Source organism: Salvelinus fontinalis, chromosome 2 (genome assembly GCF_029448725.1).
Source record: "Salvelinus fontinalis isolate EN_2023a chromosome 2, ASM2944872v1, whole genome shotgun sequence".
In the NCBI taxonomy this organism is placed as follows: Eukaryota; Metazoa; Chordata; class Actinopteri; order Salmoniformes; family Salmonidae; genus Salvelinus; species Salvelinus fontinalis.
In genome coordinates this window covers 33,770,967-33,794,749 of record NC_074666.1, presented here as the reverse complement: position 1 = coordinate 33,794,749, position 23,783 = coordinate 33,770,967, and the positions used below count along the sequence as shown (strand labels likewise).

General features: G+C 44.0%; 1 protein-coding gene across 3 annotated transcripts in view; it reads right to left on the bottom strand.

Moving 5' to 3' along the window:
• The window catches only part of LOC129817456 (glycerophosphodiester phosphodiesterase domain-containing protein 5-like), a 64,855-nt gene extending 43,277 nt beyond the window's left edge, over nucleotides 1-21,578 (bottom strand). Inside the window, exon 1 of one of the 3 annotated variants that reach the window (XM_055872742.1) lies at nucleotides 21,484-21,578. The gene's annotated coding sequence lies outside the window, so the exon portion shown is untranslated. Of the gene's footprint in view, nucleotides 1-21,182 lie in introns of all 3 variants that reach the window. The other 2 variants (XM_055872734.1, XM_055872724.1) reach the window with 2 other exon arrangements.
• Between the last annotated feature and the right edge of the window lie 2,205 nt (nucleotides 21,579-23,783).

Here is a 23,783-nt window from a genome sequence, read left to right as displayed (position 1 = left end):
TTACCGTTGACCGGAGAAGCTCTAGCAGGGCAGAAATTTGACGAACTGACTTGTTGGAAAGGTGGTATCCTAGGACGGTGCCACGTTGAAAGTCATTGAGTTCTTCAGTAAGGCCATTCCACTGCCAATGTTTGTTTAAGGAGATTGCATGGCTGTGTGCTCAATTTTAAACAGCTGTCAGCAACAGGTGTGGCTGAAATAGTCGAATCCACTAATTTGAAGGGGTGTCCACATACTTTTGCATATACAGAGCATTTTGAAAGAATTCAGACCCTTTCACTATTTCCACATTTTGTTACATTATTCTAAAATGGAATACATTAAAAAAATCGTCATCTATTTACACACAATACCCATAATGACAAAGTGAAAACAGATTATTAGAAATGTTTTGCACATTAATAAAAAAATGTATACAAACTGATTTACATACAGTTGAAGTCGGAAGTTTACATACACCTTAGCCAAATACATTTAAACTCTGTTTTTCACAAATCCTGACATTTAATCCGAGTAAAAAGTCCCTGTCTTAGGTCAGTTAGGATCACCACTTTATTTTAAGAATGTGAAATGTCAGAATAATAGTAGAGAGAATGATTTATTTCAGCTTTAATTTATTTCAAGTTTACATACACTCAATTAGTATTTGGTAGCATTGCCTTTAAATTGTTTAACTTGGGTCAAACATCTCGAGTAGCCTTCCACAAGCTTCCCACAATAAGTTGGGTGAATTTCGGCCCATTCCTCCTGACAGAGCTGGTGTAACTGAGTCAGGTTTGTAGGCCTCCTTGCTTGCACAGGCTTTTCAGTTCTGCCAACAAATGTTCTATGTGATTGAGGTCAGGGCTTTGGGATGGCCACTCCAATACCTTGACTTTGTTGTCCTTAAGCCATTTTGCCACAACTTTGGAAGTATGCTTGGGGTCATTGTCTATTTGGAAGACCCATTTGCGACCAAGCTTTAACTTCCTGACTGATGTCTTGAGATGTTGCTAAAATATATCCACATAATTTTTCTTCCTCATGATGCCATGCATTTTGTGAAGTGCACCAATCCCTCCTGCAGCAAAGCACCCCCACAACATGATGCTGCCACCCCGTGCATCATGGTTCAACGTGTTCTTCGGCTTGCAAGCCTCCCCCTTTTTCCTCCTAACATAATGATGGTCATTATGGCCAAACAGTTTTATTTTTGTTTCATCAGACCACAGGACATTTCTCCAAAAAGTACAATCTTTGTCCCCATGTGCAGTTGCAAACCGTAGTCTGGCTTTTTTAATTACGGTTTTGGAGCAGTGGCTTCTTCCTTGCTGAGTGGCCTTTCAGGTTATGTCGATATAGGACTCATTTTACTGTGGATATAGATACTTTTCTACCTGTTTCCTCCAGCATCTTCACAAGGTCCTTTGTGGTTGTTCTGGGATTGATTTGCACTTTTCGCACCAAAGTACGTTCATCTCTAGGGGACAGAATGCGCTTCCTTCCTGAGTGTTATGACGGCTGCTTGGTCCCATGGTGTTTATACTTGCGTACTATTGTTTGTACAGATGAACGTGATACCTTCAGGCATTTGGAAATTGCTCCCAAGGATGAACCAGACTTGTGGAGGTCTACCATTTTTTTCTGAGGTCTTGGCTGATTTCTTTTGATTTTCCCATGATGTCAAGCAAAGAGGCACTGAGTTTGGAAGTAGGCTTTGAAATACATCCACATGTACACCTCCAATTGATGTCAATTAGCCTATCAGAAACTTCTAAAGCCATGACATAATTTTCTGGAAATTTACAAGCTGTTTAAAGGCACAGTCAACTTAGTGTATGTCAACTTCTGACCCACTGGAAATGTGTGAATTATAAGTGAATTATAAGTGAAATAATTTGTCTGTAAACAATTGTTGGAAAAATGACTTGTGTCATGCACAAAGTAGATGTCCTAACCGACTTGCCAAAACTATAGATTGTTAACAAGAAATTTGTGGAGTGGTTGAAAAACGAGTTTTAATGACTGCAACCTAAGTGTATGTAAACTTCTGACTTCAACTGTATATCATACATACACTGAGTGTTCAAAGCCCCTTCCGAATATTGAGTTGTACATTGTTTGCCCTCAGAACTGCCCCAATTCATCGGGCATGGACTCTAGAAGGTGCTGGAAGCATTTCACATTAATGCTGGCCCATGTTGAGTCCAATTCTTCCCACAGTTGTGTGAAGTGGACTATTCTTGATACACCTGGGAAACTGTTGAGCGTGAAAAGGCACTTCAATCCTTGGTCTTGCCCATTCACCCTCTGAATGGCACACAAAGTCATGCACAAAGTAGATGTCCTAACCGACTTGCCAAAACTATAGTTTGTTAACAATACATTTGTGGAGTGGTTGAAAAAGAAGTTTAATGAGTCCGACTTCAACTGTAAGTTCTCAGACAAGAGATGCAAAATATATCGGTGAACATATCGGAATCAGACGATATTAGCATAAAATGCCAACATCGGTATCAGCCCAATGTCTAGTTTAACGGCGATGTGCAAAACCGATGTCAAAGCTGACATGCATACCTATATAACGTAGGTACATGACGTAATGACGCCATGGAAAATGTTGCGCTACACGTGCAACACAGCATTTCTAACCCAGCCCACAATGTCTGCTGTGTGGAACGAGCAGTAAACAAGTTGAGCAGTCATTTGAAAGAGTAATAAAATTCAGTGAGACAACTCTAATGGAATTCATTGCCCTTGACAATTAACAGTTCTCTGTCGTGGGTGATGTTGGCTTTCGCCAACTGGTCGAGCACCGGTACACACTACCAAGTGCGCTATTTTTCAGATGTTGCCCTACCGGAGTTACACAGTAGTAGCGTCACTGCTATTAGCTTCACAACATACTATGGAATGCTGTTTGGATCTGTGCGTGATACACATAAAATAACACTATTTGACGCGTTAAATAACACAGTTCTATTATAGAATGTTGTGTGTTCTGAATTTGCACATGCAAGTCAAGCGCCACCACTACTATCAGTAGCACTGTCAAAGCTGTACAAAAATGTCTGCAAACAAGCCAACACCGGCCACGAACGATGTACAATACCGCATTGATAATAAATCATAATTTCTTTGACCGCAACTTCTGGGGTAGCTAGCTTTAGCTTGGTACTTAGCTAGCACCAATACAACCAGCCTGAAAACAATGACCAGTAGAAACTGCAGTCATTTTCATTATTCTTTGCAATGGTTTAAGAATCCGTGTGAATAAGTATTAGCTAGGTAGCCACTTGTTGTTCGCCTATTGAAATGTAACTTCAGTTCATGAGAAAAGATAGCTAGCCATCTACTTAACCCTGTTGCCCAAAGCTAACGTTATAAGCAGCCAGCTAGCTTCATCTGGCAAGTGATGCTCGACCGGACCGGGGTATGTGTTGTGAAGCTTGCCACAATAAGGATTAGGCACAATAGTAGAATTTGCGGTTTGCCTTCAAAATAAAAGTACTTATTTGAAAGTGATGCAGAAGGTTACAATTGGTGGATAATGTTAAACAAGGTTGGAATGTGAAGCAATGAAATGGGGTATCAGTCTACTCGGTGACACCCACAGAACACAACTGTGAAGAGTTCACGCAAATTTTAGTAATGTAGCTCTTATCGCGGGACTGTGACTGTGAAATCACCTCCCCAGTCAGCCTATTTTGTGTATTGACATGCATATTGCACTGTACAGCTTTACCTAAGGATTGGGGATCAATGAAATGGGGTTTCAGTCTACTCAATACTCAAGATATTTTTTCCCCAACGTCCTCCTCAACTTATCAGACTCCAAAACATCCACGCAGTGTTGTTTTTCCTCGGGAATAGTGTTCAATACAAATAGGTTGACAATAAATGTGGCTCAATTCACAGTTGTTTCAGAGTACCGCAACATGCCCCCAGTGCAATTCTAAAGTATAATACATCCAGTGTGATTAACAGATTTTTGCAAATTAAACAATTATTGTCTTCTGTTGATTTTATATAACAACATTCCAACCTCGTTTAGCATGATCTATTCAATTATGGCACAATTCTACTATTTGTATTAATTTGTATCACTGTCCATTTTAAAGGCTAACCGCAAAGTCCACTATTGTGGCTAATCCTTATTGTGGCTAGCTTCACATAGATGGGTCCGACCACCATTAATCAAATAAGACCTGTCTTATAAATTAGGGTTATTTTAGATGATGACACCAACTGTAGCTATATAGTTAGCTAACTTTACCAGCATCATAGCATACATATCGATGAATCATTATGACATATGAAATACGAGTGATAGTGTAATCAATGTCTAATAACTACGTAAAAAATGTATGAACACGTTCAATTATTATGTGGCGTGCAGTCCTATTCAGGTCCTGATTGGTCAACAAGCTTAATTGACATGTCAAATAGTGTTTATATATATATATATGTATCTATATATATATCTTGTGTTTGTGTTATTGGTGTTAAATAGTGTTATAGTGTTATATCTTTTTTGACACGCAAAGACCCAAATGGCGTTCCATAGAAATCCTGATTGAGAATGAAACGACTGAACAAATGAACAACGAAACAGCACAGCAAGTAAGTGAAAGAAATAGGTTTTGATTATGTTTTTCTGGTAATGGGGACATACGTAAATGCCAACAAAATAACTTTTTGGTCAGTGGTGTGTGTGTGTGTGTGTGTGTGTGTGTGTGTGTGTGTGTGCGTGTGGAACCTTTATTTAACTAGGCAAGTCAGTTAAGAACAAATTCTTATTTAGAATGACGGCTTACCCCGGCAAAACCCGGGACGAAGCTGGGCCAATTGTGCGCCACCCTATTGGACTCCCAATCACGTCCGGATGTGATACAGCCTGGATTCGAACAAGAGACTGTAGTGACGCCTCTTGCACTGAGGTGCAGTGCCTTAGACCACTGCATCCATGTGTTGTGTTAGCTGTACTAGAACGCAAAAATGTTTACTATTGTTATCGGTATTGGTTTAATTTGGCAATAAAAATATCAGATATCGGTATCGACCAAAAATGTCATTTCGGTGCATCACTAATTCAGAACCTTTGCTATGAGACTCGGTCAGGGAGGGGACCAAGAACCGATGGTCACTCTGACAGAGCTCCAGAGTTCCTCTGTGGAGATGGGAGAACCTTTCAAATGGACAACCAGCTCTGCAGCACTCCACCAATCAGGCCTTTATTGTAGAGTGGCACGACGAAAGCCACTTGTTAGTAAAAGGCACATGCCAGCCTGCATGGAGTTTGCCAAAAGGCACCTAAAGGATTCTAACAAGATTCTTTGGTCTGATGAAATCAGGATTGAACTGTTTGGCCTGAATGCCAAGCGTCACGTCTGGAAGAAACCTTGCACCTTCCCTACGGTGAAGCATGGTGGTGGCAGCATCATGCTATAGGATGTTCTTCAGCGGCAGGGACGGGGAGACTAGTCAGGATTGAGGGAAAGATGAACGGAGCAAAGTACAGATAAATGCTTGATGAGGTCCTGCTCCAGAGCACTCAGGACCTCAGACAGGGCTAAGGTTCACCTTCCAACAGGACACCGACCCTAAGCACACAGCCAAGACAACGCAGGAGTGGCTTCGGGACAAGTCTCTGAGTGTTCCTGAGTGGCCTAGCCAGAGCCTGAACTTGAACCCAATCTAACATTTCTGGAGAGACCTGAAAATAACTGACGTTCCCATCCAACCTGACAGAGCTTGAGAGGATCTGCAGAGAAGAATGGGAAACTCCCCAAATACAGGTGTGCCAAGCTTGTAGGGTCATACCCAAGAAGACATGAGGCTGTAATCGCAGCTAAAAGGTGCTTCAACAAAGTACTAAGTAAAGGATCTGAATACTTATGTAAATGTAATATTTCAGTAATTTTTTTATACATTTGCAAACATTTCTAAAAAACAGTTTTTGCTTTGTCATTATGTGGTATTGTGTATAGATTGAAGAGGGGGAAAAACAATTGAATCCATTTTAGAATAAAGATGTAGAAAAAGTCAAGGGGTCTGAATACTTTCCGAATGCCTGAATTGTCCAATAGAAACTCTCGTTTGCAACCCTAGATCAGCTAGATGCAGGCAAGAGTGTGCAAGGCAGTATTGAATTTGTCACTGTCTGTCACCCTAATTACTCAACATTTTCTCTCGCCCTGTGCACCTACAGTACGCTGTAAACTCTAAATCATAGAGACCTAGCCCAGAGCAGCTCACCATGCTGGGCGAGCTGGGCCGTGGGCACCCTGCCAGAGTCCACACCCTGGATGGGCCCCCAGGAGAGAGTTATCCTGGGCCACCCAGCCCTCCATCACAAGGGAAATATTTTACCCAGGTCAGGTCACCCACCCCCCTATTGACACACTCTGCGTTTTCAGAACAGGAAATCTGATGACAGGTTAAATGTTTATCCCTGTTAGGCTGTTCCATTCAAATGAATAGTTGAACACAAAAGTAAAGGCCTTTATCTTTCTTTTGAATAGGTTTCAAACAGACAAGTGGAGGACAGGTGAAGCCAGCAGCTAGCTGTTTCAGTATTGTCACGAACGTGTGGAGGATTGACGGACCAAAACGCAGCACTTGGAAAATAAGCCATCTTCTTTTATTTTAAAAGATGACGAAAAATAAACACGAAACACTTAATACAAACTATACAAAACAACAAACGACCGTGAAGCTAAATAACGTTGTGCACATACACACACACAGGCTACAAACGTTCTACATAGACAAAACACTTTCAAAACTACAAAATAAGAAAACGACGTACAACGGAACCTGAACATAAACTTACATGGACAAAACTAAACTTACGAACAGGAACGAACATCAAAACGAACGAACAGCAAAACAGCTCCAAATGTGAAAAAACATCGACAACACGATAGACATCACAGGAGACAATCACCCACAAACACACAGTGATAATGCCCTACCTAAATATGACTCTTGATTAGAGGAAAATGCAAACCACCTGCCTCTAATCAAGAGCCATACCAGGCACACCGAAACCAACATAGAAACAGATAACATAGACTGCCCACCCAAAACACATGCCCTGACCATAAACACATAAAAAACAACATAAAACAGGTCAGGACTGTTACAGTACCCCCCCCTCAAGATGCGCACGCCGGGCGCACAAGCACAAAGTCCAGGGGAGGGTCCGGGTGGGCAGTTGACCACGGTGGTGGTTCCGGCTCAGGACGCTGTCCCCATACCACCATAGTCACTCCCCTCTTCTTTCTACCCCTTCTAATGCCCACCCTAACACTACCTTCCCCTAAATAAACAGCTAGCACCAGGACAAGGGGCAGCACCGGGACAAGGGGTAGCACCGGGACAAGGGGCAGCACCAGAACAAGGGGCAGCACCAGGATAAGGGGCAGCACCGGGACAAGGGGCAGCACCGGGACAAGGGGCAGCACCGGGACAAGGGGCAGCACCGGGACAAGGGGCAGCACCGGGACAAGGGGCAGCACCGGGACAAGGGGCAGCACCGGGACAAGGGGCAGCACCGGGACAAGGGGCAACACCGGGACAAGGGGCAGATCCCGGCTGAAGGACTCTGGCAGGTCCTGTTTGGACGGCTCTGGCAGGTCCATGCTGGCTGACGGCTCTCTACGCTCATGGCAGGCTGACGGCTCTTGACGCTCATGGCAGGCTGACGGCTCTCGATGCTCATGGCAGGCTGACGGCTCTCGACGCTCATGGCAGGCTGACGGCTCTCGACGCTCATGGCGCTCTGACGGCTCTGGCTGCTCATGGCTCTCTGACGGCTCTGGCTGCTCATGGCTCACTGACGGCTCTGGCTGCTCATGGCTCTTTGACGGCTCTGGCTGCTCATGGCTCTCTGACGGCTCTGGCTGCTCATGGCTCGCTGGCGGCTCTGGCAGATCCTGTCTGGTTGGCGGCTCTGGCAGATCCTGTCTGGTTGGCGGCTCTGGCAGATCCTGTCTGGTTGGCGGCTCTGGCAGATCCTGTCTGGTTGGCGGCTCTGGCAGATCCTGTCTGGTTGGCGGCTCTGGCAGATCCTGTCTGGCTGACGGCTCTAGCGGCTCCTGTCTGGCTGACGGCTCTAGCGGCTCCTGTCTGGCGGATGGCTCTGTAGGCTCATGGCAGACGGGCGGCTTTGCAGGCTCATGGCAGACGGGCGGCTTTGCAGGCTCATGGCAGACGGATGGCTCAGACGGCGCTGGGGAGACGGATGGCTCAGATGGTGCTGGAGAGACGGATGGCTCAGATGGCGCTGGGGAGACGGATGGCTCAGATGGCGCTGGGGAGACGGATGGCTCAGATGGCGCTGGGGAGACGGATGGCTCAGATGGCGCTGGGGAGACAGATAGCTCTGTAGGGAGGAGAAGGAGAGACAGCCTGGTGCGTGGTCTAGGCACCGGCTGCGCTGGAGAGGAGGAAACAGCAGGAGAGAGAACCCGGAGAGACAGCCTGGTACGGGGGGCTGCCACCGGAGGACTGGTACATGGAGGTGGCACCGGATATACCGGACCGTGAAGGAGGACACTTGCTCTTGAGCACCGAGCCTCCCCAACCCTACCAGGTTGAATGAACCCCGTAGCCCTGCCAGTGCGGCGAGGTGGAATAGCCCGCACTGGGCTATGCAGGCGAACCGGGGACACCACCTGTAAGGCTGGTGCCATGTACACCGGCCCAAGGAGACGTACTGGAGACCAGCTACGTTGGGCCGGCTTCATGGCACCCGGCTCGATGCCCAACCTAGCCCTCCCAGTGCGGCAAGGTGGAATAGCCCGCACTGGGCTAAGCACGCGTACTGGGGACACCGTGCGCTTTACCGCATAACACGGTGTCTTACCAGTACGACGCCTTCTACCTCCACGGTAAGCACGGGGAGTTGGCTCGGGTATCCTACCCGGCTTTGCCACACTCCTCGTGTGCCCCCCCCCAAGAAATTTTTGGGTCTTACTCACGGGCTCCCAACCGCGTCGTCGCGCTGCCTCCTCATACCAGCGCCGCTCAGCCTTCGCTGCTTCCAATTCCTCCTTTGGACGGCGATATTCCCCTGGTTGAGCCCAAGGTCCTCTACCGTCCAATATCTCCTCCCAAGTCCAGAAATCCTTATTGCTCCGTCGAGCATTCCCATACCGCTTGGTCTCTGTATTTTGGTGGGTGATTCTGTTAGAGCTGTCGCTCTCCTCATCCTCAGAAGAGGTGAGGAGAGAAGGATCTTCGGACCAAAATGCGGAGTTAGGGAAATAAGCCATTTTTATTACACATACGACGTAGACTAAACAAAACAAAACTTACGAACAGGAACGAACATCAAAACGAACGAACAGCAAAACAGCTCCAAATGTGAAAAAACATCGACAACACGATAGACATCACAGGAGACAATCACCCACAAACACACAGTGATAATGCCCTACCTAAATATGACTCTTGATTAGAGGAAAATGCAAACCACCTGCCTCTAATCAAGAGCCATACCAGGCACACCGAAACCAACATAGAAACAGATAACATAGACTGCCCACCCAAAACACATGCCCTGACCATAAACACATAAAAAACAACATAAAACAGGTCAGGACTGTTACAAGTATGATATGTTGGATAAAGGAATAAAGACAGACACCAATGTCAAGTTCAATAGCCTTGTTCATGCATTGTACAAATCCCTACACGCAAATCCCGGCTAGTCGATTACCTATCAACTAGACTCCGTAACATCATTCTTTTCAATAGAAAGTGCAAACATAACGGCATAACATTAAGTTATTAACAGTCAAGTCATAACAATTGAAAAGGCATGACATTTTCTTTTTACTTCAGTTGTCAACTTCCTCAAAAACATTTTTTTTATAAACAGATGACAAGTTAACACAGTCTCTTGCTTACAGAGCAAGCCTGTCCGGCTGCTTGCACAACCGACCCACCCGTGAGTAAGTATTGGCTCTGACAGGGGTAGGATTAGGGCCACGAGGTGGAGAGCTTGGTGGGGTAGAAGCCTCACCTTCAGTTGGCTCATGTCTCAATTCTGCGCGGTGAGTGTATGGCGTGTTCTGGTTTGTCTGCTCTGCTACGCTCAGATCCACCTGATTGCGACGATAGAGGGAACCACCAACATCCACCAGGTAAGAACGTGGTGGATTTAACTAACCAGCCTCCAAAGTCCTGTGTGGTAACCCGGCAGCGGTTTCATCCTTATCGTTTCACCCACCTCCAGCTCTGGTAGGTCTCGAGCAGTCCGGTCATAGAAGCACTTAGCGAGCTGCTTTAGGCCCTGCTTAACAGGTGTTTTGCAATCTTGACAGCTGATTCTGCCTTGCCATTTGCTTTTGGGTGTCTTGGAGAGGAGGTCACGTGGTCAAACTCCCATTCTGAAGCGAAACGCTTGAACTGTGCAGTGAATTGTGGGCCATTGTCTGTGATTACCTTGTCAGGCTGACCTTGCCTTGCAAACTGCGCCTTGCAGCGCTTTATGACCGTCTCTGCAGACAAGTCAGGGAGCAGTTCAATTTCCCAAAATTCAGAGTAGTGATCAACGATGAGAAGATAGTCCTTTTGTCTGTGGCTGAATAAGTCCATGCTGATGATTTGCCAGGCCCTTGTGGGCAGTTTGTGTGACATCATGGTTTCCTTTTGCTGTTCATGAGAGTACTCGTTACATGTGGTACAGCTGCTGACAAAGTCTTTAATTTCTGCTTGCATGTTTGGCCATATATAATGTTTCACGAGCCTGGCGGTAGCATGCGTCACCTCCAACGTGACTTGAGTGTATGCGGGTAAGCATCTCTGGATGTAGTGATTTGGGAATAATGACCTTCTGACCTCTGAACAAGATGCTATTTTGCACGCTGATCTCATCTCGAAAGGTCCAGTATTCTCTCACTGTGAAAGGTGTCTCCTCTTTCAGGTATGGCCAACCTGCGAGACCCATGGACTTCAGTGACTGTAGGTGTTCGTCCTTATCAGTGTGTTGCCTGATCTGGGCTAGGCGGTGATCTGTGACGTTTAAGTAGTCTGCCTGATTGATCTGTTGAACATCCTGTTGTTCCTGCTGTAGCGAACAGATGTCCGGTAGTGCCTCTGCCTGTACATTGTGCTGTTGCCCTGCTCAGTGTGTTGCTGATGTACATCTCTGGTCCTGGCTTGTAAATGACCTTCAGGCTGTAGTTTTGCAGAGTCATGAGCATGCTTTGAAGCCTCTTGGGCGCGTTGGGGAGAGGTTTACTGAATATGGCAATGAGTGGTTTGTGGTCAGTTTCAGCAGTGACCAGCTCTCGACCATATAAGTAGTGATGGAATCGCTGGCAGGAGAAGACAATGCTAAGGCACTCTTTCTCAATTTGTGCATAGTTTTGTTCGGTGGGGGTGAGCGCTCTCGAGGCAAACGCAACGGGTTGGCCTTCCTGCATAAGGCAGCATCCAAGTCCCCTTTGCTTGGAGTCGCTCTGGATTGTAACAGGCTTCGGGACGTCGTAGTAGCACAACACTGGCATGGATGAAGCCAGAGATTTCATCTCCTGCACTGCGGCCTCGTGCTTGGGTAGCCAGTGCCATGGTGTGTCTTTGTCCAGCAACCAGCGCAGAGGCTCACAGACTGCTGATAGGTGTGGCATGAACTTTGCAAGATAGTTTGCAAAACCGATGAGACGCTGTACTCCTTTTGCATCAGACGGGTTTGGCATGTCGAGGATCGCTCTGACCTTGTCTGGGTCCGGCTTCAGGCCTTTGCCGAGAGAATGTGGCCATAGAAGTGGACGTCTTTCACCTTGAACTGCAGCTACTTCAGGCCAAGACGAAGCTTAACTGATCGGCAGCGCTCCAGTGCCAGGAGCTTCACATCGTGGTCGCGTTCTGCTTCTTCATCTGTGTCACCACAGCCTACGATCAGGACATCATCGGCGATGGGTTCAATGCCCTTGAGCCCAGCCAGTAACTCGTGCTGCTTGCGTTGGTATACCTCAGGCGCCACTGAGACACCAAATGGGAGCTTGAGCCAGCGTTTCCGATCCCAGGGGATCCAGAAGGTAGTCATGAAGCTGCTTTATTCGTCCAGCTTGCATTGAAGGAATGCATCTCGGGCATCCACAAAGTTGAAAATCCTGGCCTTGGGAAGCTTGTAGAGGACATCCTCTAGTGTCGGCATGATGTAGTGGGATCGTTTCAGTGCTTGGTTCAGATGCTTTGGGTCGATGCAGACCCTCAGCTTCTCTGGTTTTTTCACTATGACCATATTGCTAATCCAGTCAGTTGGTTCAGTCACAGATGTCATGTGGCCATCGGCCTCATACTTGTCCAGCTGGGCCTTCACAACCACTTTCATTGCAATGGGCACATTGCGAGGAGCACACTGGACTGGAGTGATGCTCTCATCCACTTCAAAGTGTTCCTCCCCAGGCACTGATTCAACGGGCATGTTGAATACATCGTCATATCTGCTGAGTAGTTGTTCTTTGGACAGGGGTCCATGCTGGACATGATCCACAATGTGCAGGTTATTTGGTACAGTGAACTGCATCAGTCCCAGGCATTCGCATGTAGAGCCTGAGAGGAGAGGATGTTGACTGGTTTTCACAATCTCAAACTCCAGCTTGTGTTTGTGTCCCCGAATAACACATTCGGTCTCAAAGGTGCCTATAGAGCTCATTAGCTCTCCTGAGTACAGCTTTAGTCTAGTATCGCTGGGCAATAGATGTGTGTCAGGTGCCAGATTGATTTTGTCTTTGTAGCTCATTACGTTGCATGTAGCACCAGAATCCAGTTGACATTGTTGTTGCTTGTTGTGTAATCGTAGTGTCACAAACTATTTCTTCCCTCTTGAGTGTACAACCCCAATGGATTCATGCATGTAAATGTCACTTTCACTGTTCAGCTCTGAACATTGAGTGACATCATCAACACAGTGAATCTTGCCTTCACTCACCCTTATTTTGCTTTTGAGACACACTTTTGCAAAGTGATTATTAGTTCCACAAGCTCTGCGTGGTTTTCCGTAGGCAGGGCAGTGCTCTTTGCCACGTGTGTGTGTATTCCCACAGTATTTACATGCTACGGGGCTCTCTGTGTTCACCGTTCGTGGTGAATTACTCTGCCTCGATTGGTTTTGTGTGAATGTCTGCCTAGCAACAGCATGAACAGTATCCACGTCGGAGCGTGGGGTTTCGATTTCCATTGCTCTCATTCTCATGTCAGTGACTTCAGCAGTGCGGCACATTTCGAAGGCAGTTACTAATGTTAAGCCTCTCTCTCTCAGTAGACGCCGGCACGTATCCTCATTTGCAATTCCCAGTACTATTTTGTCACAAATCAATTCCTCTTTCAATCCCCCGTATTCACAAGTGGCGGATTTTTCTCTCAAACGGGTTACAAAGTTGTGTACTGACTCACCCTCTACCTGTTTGCAGCTTCCGAAAACAAACCGCTCGTAAATTACATTTCTGGCGGGTTTGAAGTAATTCTCCAATGCATCCAATATAGCCTTTGCATCACACTGTTGTCGTGCTGTGAGGGTGAGATTGTGCAGGTAGATATGCCTGCATTCGCTGCCCATTAAACTCCTCAGAGTTGCCGCTTGTACCTCGGTGGGTTTCTCATGTAGACCGGTCGCCAGCGCATATTCCTCGAATTCATCCCTGAAGTTGTCCCAATTAGTATTCCAGTCCCATGTGAGAACCAAGGGATTTGGTGGCAGAATGTTCGTGCCATAGCGATGGAATAGGAGATTTCTTTGCCTTCAGTCATCGAGGTAGGTAGTGATGCTAGCTAGCCAGCTAACAACGAGTTGATCAGTATTGTGACTAGGAGTTGGAAACGGCGTGTGTTCGCATATGGAATGTAACTGCGCCTATAATGTACTTACCTACAAAAATAACAAACGTGTGTTTTTCGAGTCACTTCTGATACCATGTTTCAGTATGATATGTTGGATATAGGAATAAAGACAGACACCAATGTCAAATTCAATAGCCTTGTTCATACATTTTACAAATCCCTACACGCGGAGTCCGGGGAACAGTCCGGCTTGTCGATTACCTATCAACTAGACTCCGTAACAGCTGCTAGAGGGATGAAGTTGCAAAAACACATACCATTCAATAAATCTAACTGCCTTAAACAGAGACTAAGTCAGACCGATAATTATTTTTGTCAATATTCTCTTAAAAAATTCTAATGTTATTTGTAACATGCGCTGAATACAACAGGTGTAGACCTGACAGTCAAATTGTCACGCCCTGGCCTTAGTTATCTTTGTTTTCTTTATTATTTTGGTTAGGTCAAGGTGTGACATGGGGGATTTATGTGTTTTGTCTTGTCTAGGGGTTTTGTATGTTTATGGGGTGTTTCTAGTCTAGGTGTTTGTATGTCTATGGTTGCCTAGATTGGTTCTCAATTAGAGGCAGCTGTTTATCATTGTCTCTGATTGGGAACCATATTTAGGCAGCCATATTCTTTAGGGATTTCGTGGGTTATTGTCTATGTGTTAGTTGCCTGTGGCTGCACTGTTATATATAGCGTCACGTTCATTTTGTTGTTTTGTATTAGTTTGGTTAGTGTTTCTTCCTTAAATAAATAGAAGTCCTCCTCTCTTCCACATTACGACGAACGTGACACAAATGCTTACTTACAAGCCCTTAACTAACAATGCTGTTCAAGAAATAAAGTTAGGAAAATATTTACTAAACAAACTAAAGTAAAAAAATCTAATCACATCAAAGTAACAAGAAAATGACATAACTATAATGTGGCTATATTTATTTTATTTGACTTTTATTTAACTAGGCAAGTCAGTTAAGAACAAATTCTTATTTACAACGATGGCCTACCAAAAGGCCTCCTGCAGGGACGGGGACCTGGGATTTAAAAAAATAAATACAATATAAATATCGGACAAAACACACATCACAACAAGAATGACAACACAACACTACATAAAGAAAGACCTAAGACAACAAAATAGCAAGGCAGCAACACATGACAACACAGCATGGTAGCAACACAAAACATGGTACAAACATTATTGGGCACAGACAACAGCACAAAGGGCAAGAAGGTAGAGACAACAATACATTACACAAAGCAACCACAACTGTCAGTAAGAGTGTCCATGATTGAGTCTTTGAATGAAGAGATTGAGATAAAACTGTCCAGTTCGAGTGTTTGTTGCAGCTCGTTCCAGTATTCACTTCACGCTAGCTGCAGCGAACTGAAAAGAGGAGCAACCCAGGGATGTGTGTGCTTTGGGGACCTTTAACAGAATGTGACTGGCAGTATGTGGAGGATGAGGGCTGCAGTAATTATCTCAGATAGGGGGAGTGAGGCCTAAGAGGATTTTAAACATAGGCATCAACCAGTGTGTCTTGTGACGGGTATACAGAGATGCACAGTTTACAGAGGAGTATAGAGTGCAGTGATGTGATGTGTCCTATAAGGAGCATTGGTGACAAATCTGATGGCCGAATGGTAAAGAACATCTAGCCGCTCGAGAGCACCTTACCTGCCAATCTATAAATTATGTCTCCATAATCTAGCATGGGTAGGATGGTCATCTGAATCAGGGTTAGTTTGGCAGCTGGGGTGAAAGAGGAGCGATTACGATAGGGGAAACCAAGTCTAGATTTAACTTTAGCCTGCAGCTTTGATATGTGCTGAGAGAAGGACAGTGCACCGTCTAGCCATACTCCCAAGTACTTGTATGAGGTGACTACCTCAAGCTCTAAACCCTCAGAGGTAGTAATAACACCTGTGGGAAGAGGAACATTCTTCTTACCAAACCACATGGCCTTTGTTTTGGAGGTGTTCAGAACAAGGTTAAGGGTAGAGAAAGCTTGTTGGACACCAAGAAAGCTTTGTTTTAGAGGAAGTAACACAAAATATGGAGAGGGGCCAGCTGAGTATAAGACTGTATCATCTGTAAATAAATGGATGAGAGAGCTTCCTACTGCCTGAGCTATGTTGTTTATGTAAATTGAGAAGAGCGTGGGGCCTAGGATCGAGCCTTGGGGTACTCCCTTGGTGACAGGCAGTGTCTGAGACAGCAGATTTTCTGACTTTAAACACTGCACTCTTTGAGAGAGGAAGTTAGCAAACCAGGCCAAAGACCCCTCAGAGACACCAATACTCCTTAGCCAACCCACAAGAATGGAATGGTCTACCATATCAAATGCTTTGGCCAATATACAGGGGGTACCGTTAGCAAGTCACGTTAGTCGAGGTAAATCCTGGATGTCCTTCTTGTTTACCTTTTAAATTGACAACGTTTTTGTCCGGTTGTAATATTATCGATTATTTAGGCTAAAAACAACCCGAGGTTTGAATATAGACATCGTTTGACATGTTTCTATGAACTTTACGGATACAATTTGGATTTTTTTGTCTTCCGATTTTGACTGCGTTTGAGCCTGTGGATTACTGAAGAAAACGTGTGAAGAAAACGGAGGTTTTTGGATATAAAGAGACTTTATCGAACAAAAGGAACATTTATTGAGTAAATGAATGTCTGCTGAGTGCAACCATATGAAGATCATCAAAGGTAAGGGATTAATTTTATCTCTATTTCTGACATGTGTAACTATTCTACTTGGCTGGCTACTGTTTGTAATGATTTGTCTAGTGGGCTATGTTCTCAAATAATCATTCGGTATGCTTTCGCCGTAAAGCTTTTTTTTTTTTTTAAATCTGACACCGTGGTTGGATTCACAAGAAGTTAATCTTTAAACCTATGTAAAATGTGACACTTTAGGGTCCACTCATTCAGACTGCTCTTACTTCTTCATTTTTCAGAATACAAGCCTGAAACTTTTTCTAAAGACTGTTGACATCTAGTGGAAGGCATAGAAACTGCAATTAGAGTCCTAAGTCAATGGATACTGTAATGGCATTGAATAGAAAACTACAAAACCCCAAAAAACTACTTCCTGAATGGATTTTTCTCAGGTTTTCGCCTGCCAAATCAGTTCTGTTATACTCACAGACACTATTGTAACAGTTTTGGAAACTTTAGAGTGTTTTCTATCCAAATATACCAGTTATATGCATATCATATCTTCTGGGCCCGAGAAGCGGACAGTTTAATTTGGCATGCATTTCATCCAAAATTCCAAATCCTACCCTAGTGAAGTTAAAGTCCCCGGCCACTAGGAGTGCCGCTTCTGGATGAGGATTTTCTTGTTTGCATATCGCCTTATACAGCTCGTTGAGTGCAGTCTTAGTGCCAGCATCGGTTTGTGGTGGTAAATAGACGGCTACGAGTAATATAGGTGAGGACTCTCTCGGTAGAAAGAGTGGTCTACAGCTAATCATGAGGTATTCTACCTCAGGCGAGCAATACCTTGAGACTTCTTTAATAACAGACATCACACACCAGCAGTTATTGACAAATAGACACACAACCCCGCCCCTCGTCTTACAAAAAGTAGCTGCTCTGTCCTGCCGATGCACGGAGATTCCGATTCGTCGTTTAGCCACGTCTCGGTGAAACATAAGATATTACAGTTTTTAATGTCCAGTTGGTAGGATAGTCTTAATCGTAGATCATCCAGTTTATTTTCCAATGATTGCAAGTTCGCCAATAATACGGAGGGTAATGTGTGGTTTACCTACTCGTCGTTGAATTCTTCAAGCACTCCTTGGGGTTTAACATACAATACTGCCAATGTTTGATGCAGTTAACTGGAGAAATATCTATAACAACGCCTTTCAAGCTTTTACCCTGGGCAGGAAAATATCCCAGGTAGTAAGACTTCAGAGGCCTTTAAAGGATCGCTGCAGGGAGTTTCATAACTGGCGCCTTACTGTAGCCGAGGAACAAGTGTCGCACGGGCAAACAGAGAAAAGCAAAACAACCTGAAACAAGATAAAACAAACAAAGCAAAACAACCTAAAACAAGACAAGAGACAGGGCGGTGTATATCACAAAACAACTGGCAAATCAAATAACAGAGAAGGGTGTAGTCCCCTTTGGGAATTAGTTGTAAGTTGTATAAATTGTTAAAAACTAGAGAAACAGTCGCAGGTGTGGGGATGCTATGCAATGTTGGTTTCGCTATTTTGGAAAAAGATACAACAATTCCATAATCCACTGCAAATGTCTGTCAACACACTCTATCAGACGGCACTGTCTAGTTCCACCTGTGAGAGATGGAGAAATCAGTCTGGTTGTCTGTTTGCTGACCGGAGTGTCTTCAACACCCGTTGTTTTAACGTCCCCCTAGCAACTTGTAATAACCATGCAGAAGAGCCACCCAACTGACTGGCCCCTAAACGTCTTGTGACATCTTTCATCAACAGTCTCCTCTCAGCTGTTTGTGGTTATCTGTCCATAGCCAGAGGGACTGAACTGAAGAGACAGGACTTCCTTCCTGTTGGGGTGTCATTATGTCTTTCCTCTGAGTCTGGCTTCCCTGGTCAAAATATCTACCACACTCCATCTCAATCATCTCAAGTAGCTTCCTCTGCTCATCTCCTGTTTGAGTCTGCTTTCTTTCAAGCTACCGACCAACACTGCTACATCTCAATAATCTAAAGTGGCTTCCTTTCCTTGTCTCTTTTTTTAGTCTGCTTTCCTTGATGCTACCTACCAACATGGCTGCATCTTAATCATCTAAACGGGCTTCCTCATCTCCATCTGCACTAGTATGAGAAGACAAGCCAAGTAAAAGCCTTACAGCAGAGGGACTTGTTTTCTTCTGTCCAGCATGCAGGTAAAGGAGAGGGGACAAGGAGAGTGAATCTGTTTAGATTATTTGAGAAGCTGCCCACAACAACCTGAGAAGACTTCTCTAGGTTTCTCTCTCTGTCTCACTTCCTTGCCAAATCTGTTCTAGAACCATCCTCTCAGACGATAGCCGTGTTCTATAATTGGCTTCTCAGATGACAGCACATGTCAAAGTTGCCGTTGTCATTAGAATCATCAGCTCATGGTTATTCATAGAATAATCTCTGCCATGGATATATATAAAATTAGCTCTTTATATTGGTCAGTGTTACTTATCTCCAGGCTCCCTCATCATTCATTCATTCCCTCATGAAAAATATATTACATTAGTTATTCATTCCTGGATCTCTCATTCAGTGTATTCACCTCCCCACAATAGGGTTTTCATTAGAGCAATGTTCTCATTACAGCTACTCATCAAAGGGATGGGAAGACATTGAACATTTACTAACACTGCCCTCATCATTCAAACCATAGGTTCAGATATGACTCATACTACATGTGAAATCAATCATCGCTGAGGTTGCTGGTGCCAGAAATAGACTTTGCTGACGCTGTGTTATGTACCTGACTTTATCAGGTAGTGGATGGATGTGACTTAAAGCTGATTGAGATGTCCCTTAGTAGCAACGCTGTGTAACCTCTTGGCCTTCATTTGATCATTCATGCAGAGTCTGCCACGTAGAGACCAAATCATGATTTCATTAATGATGATTCAGACCTGACAGATTATAACCTCATGATGACGCAGGTTAGGAAAGGCAGGGTAAGATACAGACTGGAAAGTGTTGTTACAAAAGCACTGTCTCTACACTCACACTCTTAGAAAAAACAGTGATATCTATCTATCTTGGCTGTCCACATAGGAGAACCCTTTGAAGATTTTTTGGGGGTTCCAGGTAGAACCCTTTTTGTTCCACGTAGAACCCTATTGGTTCCAGGTAGAACCTTTTGGGGTTCCATGTAGAACCCTTTCCACAGAGGGTTTTACATGGAACCCAAAATGTTTCAACCTGGATCCAAAAGGGTTCTCCATGGAACCAAAAAGAGATCTCCTATGGGGACAACCGAAGAACCCTGTTGGAACCCTTTTTTCGAAAAGTATAGTCTCTCGACCAGATTCTCAAAGACAACTTAATTAACCCAATTAATTAAAATGGAGATCCTAGAGTTGCTTATGACTGAGATGTTACAAGTGCCCTGGTGCGAATTGCTGCTGTGATTACTAGAGCAACATCCCAACCTTCTCTCTAAAACTATTGACGGATCTGGTACAGGACAAAGATAGGAACAGATCCATATCACAACCTGGTTGGCCTACACCTGCTGAAAATATTTCAGGCAGTCTACGGGCTCCGAGTGGCGCAGCGGTCTAAGGCACTGCATCTCAGTGCTAGAGGCTTCACTAAAGACCATGGTTCGATTCTAGCCTGTATCACAACCGGCCGTGATTGGGAGTCCCATAGGGAGGCACACAACTGGCCCTGCGTCGTCCGGGTTATGGTTTGGCCAGGAGTAGGCCGTCATTGTGAATAAGAATTTGTTCTTAACTGACTTTCCTAGTTAAATAAAGGTTCAATAAATACAAATTATAACCTGTCAAAACAGGCCTCAATTTTCATTGTATTAAAACACAAAGCTAAATGGGTGCATTCACAAATGTTGATCTTCTCTCAGAAATCATAATCTCTATGACAGGCCCAAGCTAGACAGACAGATAATAGCAGCCCAGAGATGTTTCATGTCACCCCCCTATCATGATGTCTTTGCTGGCCTAATCCTATATGGCAGAGGACCCAAATGTAACTATGAGCCATTTCTTCATTTGGCCTTGATTTTAACTCTGGTTATAGATCAAGAGATATGAGTTGGGAAACAGTTTGCATAAAGTTGCCCTTCTGCAATCTGTAACTATATAGTATTGTCTAATTACTCAGCTAGTACTACACTGTAATTGTAGACACAGTGCATAAAACAACTAATTAAACTAGAATTGAAGCAAGTGGCCAAGTACTTTCTGCATTGGTTACTAGTACAGTTACTATGTAGTTATTTGGTAATTACACAAGTGAATTCAATTTCTATTTAACTAGGTATCAGTGTAACTTAATGTAAGGGTTGACCAGGAGTTTTAGGCTACAGTGAGAAATAATACAGTAAGGTATGATGATGGTGATGATGTGATAGAGGACAAAAATCATCTTTAAACTGTCCAGGTCTGGTCAGCCACTGTGAGCTACCTTACCTGTGCCAATTAACATGTTTTATATAAATTATACAGATCTGTATTTTATCTACCCAGTTAGCCAACATAAATACAACTTTCTGGTCATCATGGTCTCATTGCGTCTCATGAAATGATAGCAGGTAAACAAGGCAAATCACACAGGTCAATAGACTACGTGACAGCGATCGGATTATATGAAACGTAATCCGTTAACCTGCGCACAATGTCAACACTCACCTTCCCTCCACGACGGAGTATCTTCTCCAAAGCAAAAAGTATAAAACAGGTTCCTATCTGGCACAGCTATGTTCTTGTGAGATTAGGCTACACCAATACTTGTCCCCTCTTTGAAGTTATTGCAGATTCAAACTTCAAATAATACGCAAACGTGTGGTTTCTGGTTATGTTGGCAACCCATCTAATGACAAAACAGCACATGAATTAAACTAAACGCAGAGCAAATTATATTTCAAATGACAATGTCCGAAGTTATTTTTCCTTAAATTCAAAGAAAATTACTCACAGGACTGTGACTCACCGACTATTTACACACTTCGCAGATCAGGAGAGAGCCTTAATCCATTCGACACGGTGTGGGTGGAGCTGCAGTGTATCATCTGCAATGCCCTGGTTCGGGGTAGAGGGCGTTAGAAACTAGTGACACAATGAGCATCGGAGGTATGATCAACTGAATGAGGTCTACACGTTGGATAGGTAAATACAAGTGCACACTGTAAACGACATATTCCAATAATGACTAAATAACTCAATTGTCAATTATTTTTTCCATAGGTTCCCTACAAGGATCAAATTCCTAATCAGGGCCAGATTAATCCAGGCCCGTAGGAGGCCCAAGAAGCAGCTAAAAAATAAAATAAAATGTTAAACTAATACATCAAGAATATAACACTGAGTGTACAAAACATTAGAAACATGCTATTTCCATGGCATAAACTAAACAGGTGAAAACTAGGATCACTTATTGATGTCACCTGTTAAATACACTTCAATCAGTGTAGATGAAGGGGAGGAGACAGGCTAAAGAAGGATTATTAAACCTTGAGACAATTGAGACATGGGTTGTGTATGTGTGCCATTCAGAGGGAATAGTCCACTTCACACAACTGTGGGAAGAATTGGAATCAACATGGGCCAGCATCAATGTGAAATGCTTCCAGCACCTTCTAGAGTCCATGCCCAATGAATTTTTTTTATTTTTTATTTATTTATTTTACCGTTATTTTACCAGGTAAGTTGACTGAGAACACGTTCTCATTTGCAGCAACGACCTGGGGAATAGTTACAGGGGAGAGGAGGGGGATGAATGAGCCAATTGTAAACGAATTGGGGCAGTTCTGAGGGCAAACAATGTACAACTCAATATTCAGAAGGTGCTTTGAACACTCAGTGTATGTATGATATACATTTGAAGTAAGAAGTTTACATACACTTAGGTTGGAGTCATTAAAACTCGTTTTTCAACCACTCCATAAATTTCTTGTTAACAATCTATAGTTTTGGCAAGTCGGTTAGGACATCTACTTTGTGCATGACACAAGTCATTTTTCCAACAATTGTTTACAGACAAATTATTGCACTTATAATTCACTCCATCACAATTCCAGTGCATCAGAAGTTTACATACACTAAGTTGACTGTGCCTTCAAACAGCTTGGAAAATTCCAGAAAATTATGTCATGACTTTAGAAGCTTCTGATAGGCTAATAGACATCAGTTGAGTCAATTGGAGGTGTACCTGTGAGTGTATTTCAAGGCCTACCTTCAAACTCAGTGCCTCTTTGCTTGACATCATAGGAAAATCAAAAGAAATCAGCCAAGACCTCAGAAAAAAAATGGTAGACCTCCACAAGCCTGGTTCATCCTTGGTTGCAATTTCCAAACACCTCAAGGTACCACGTTCATCTGTACAAACAATAGTACGCAATTATAAACACCATGGTACCACGCAGACATCATACCGCTCAGAAAGGAGATGCATTCTGTCTCCTAGAGAGGAATGTACTTTGATGCAAAAAGTGCAAATCAATCCCAGAACAACAGCAAAGACCTTGTGAAGATGCTGTAGGAAACAGGTAGAAATGTATCTATATCCACAGTAAACCCAGTCCTATATCGACATAACCTGAAAGGCTGCTCAGCAAGAAAGAAGCCACTGCTCCGAAACCACCATAAAAAAAGCCAGACTACGGTTTGCAACTGCACATGGGGACAAATATCAAACTTTTTGGACAAATGTCCTGGTCTGATGAAACCAATATAGAACTGTTTGGCCATAATGACCATCGCTATGTTTGGAGGAAAAAGGGGGAGGCTTGCAAGCCGAAGAACACCATCCCAACCATAAAGCACGGGGGTAGCAGCATCATGTTGTGGGGGTGCTTTGCTGCAGGAGGGACTGGTGCACTTCACAAAATAGATGGCATCATGAGGCAGGAAAAGTATGTGGATATATTGAAGCAACATCTGAAGACATCAGTCAGGAAGTTAAAGCTTGGTCGCAAATTGGTCTTCCAAATGGACAATGACCCCAAGCATACTTCCAAAGTTGTGGCAAAACGGCTTAAGGACAACAAAGTCAAGGTATTGGAGTGGTCATCACAAAGCCCTGACATCAATCCTATAAAGAAATTGTGGGCAGAACTGAAAAAGCGTGTGCGAGCAAGGAGGTCTACAAACCTGACTCAGTTACACCAGCTCTGTCAGGAGGAATTGGCCAAAATTCACCCAATTTATTGTGAGAAACTTGTGGAAGGCTACCCGAAACGTTTGACCCTAAGACAGGGAATTTTTACAAGGATCAAATGTCAGGAATTGTGA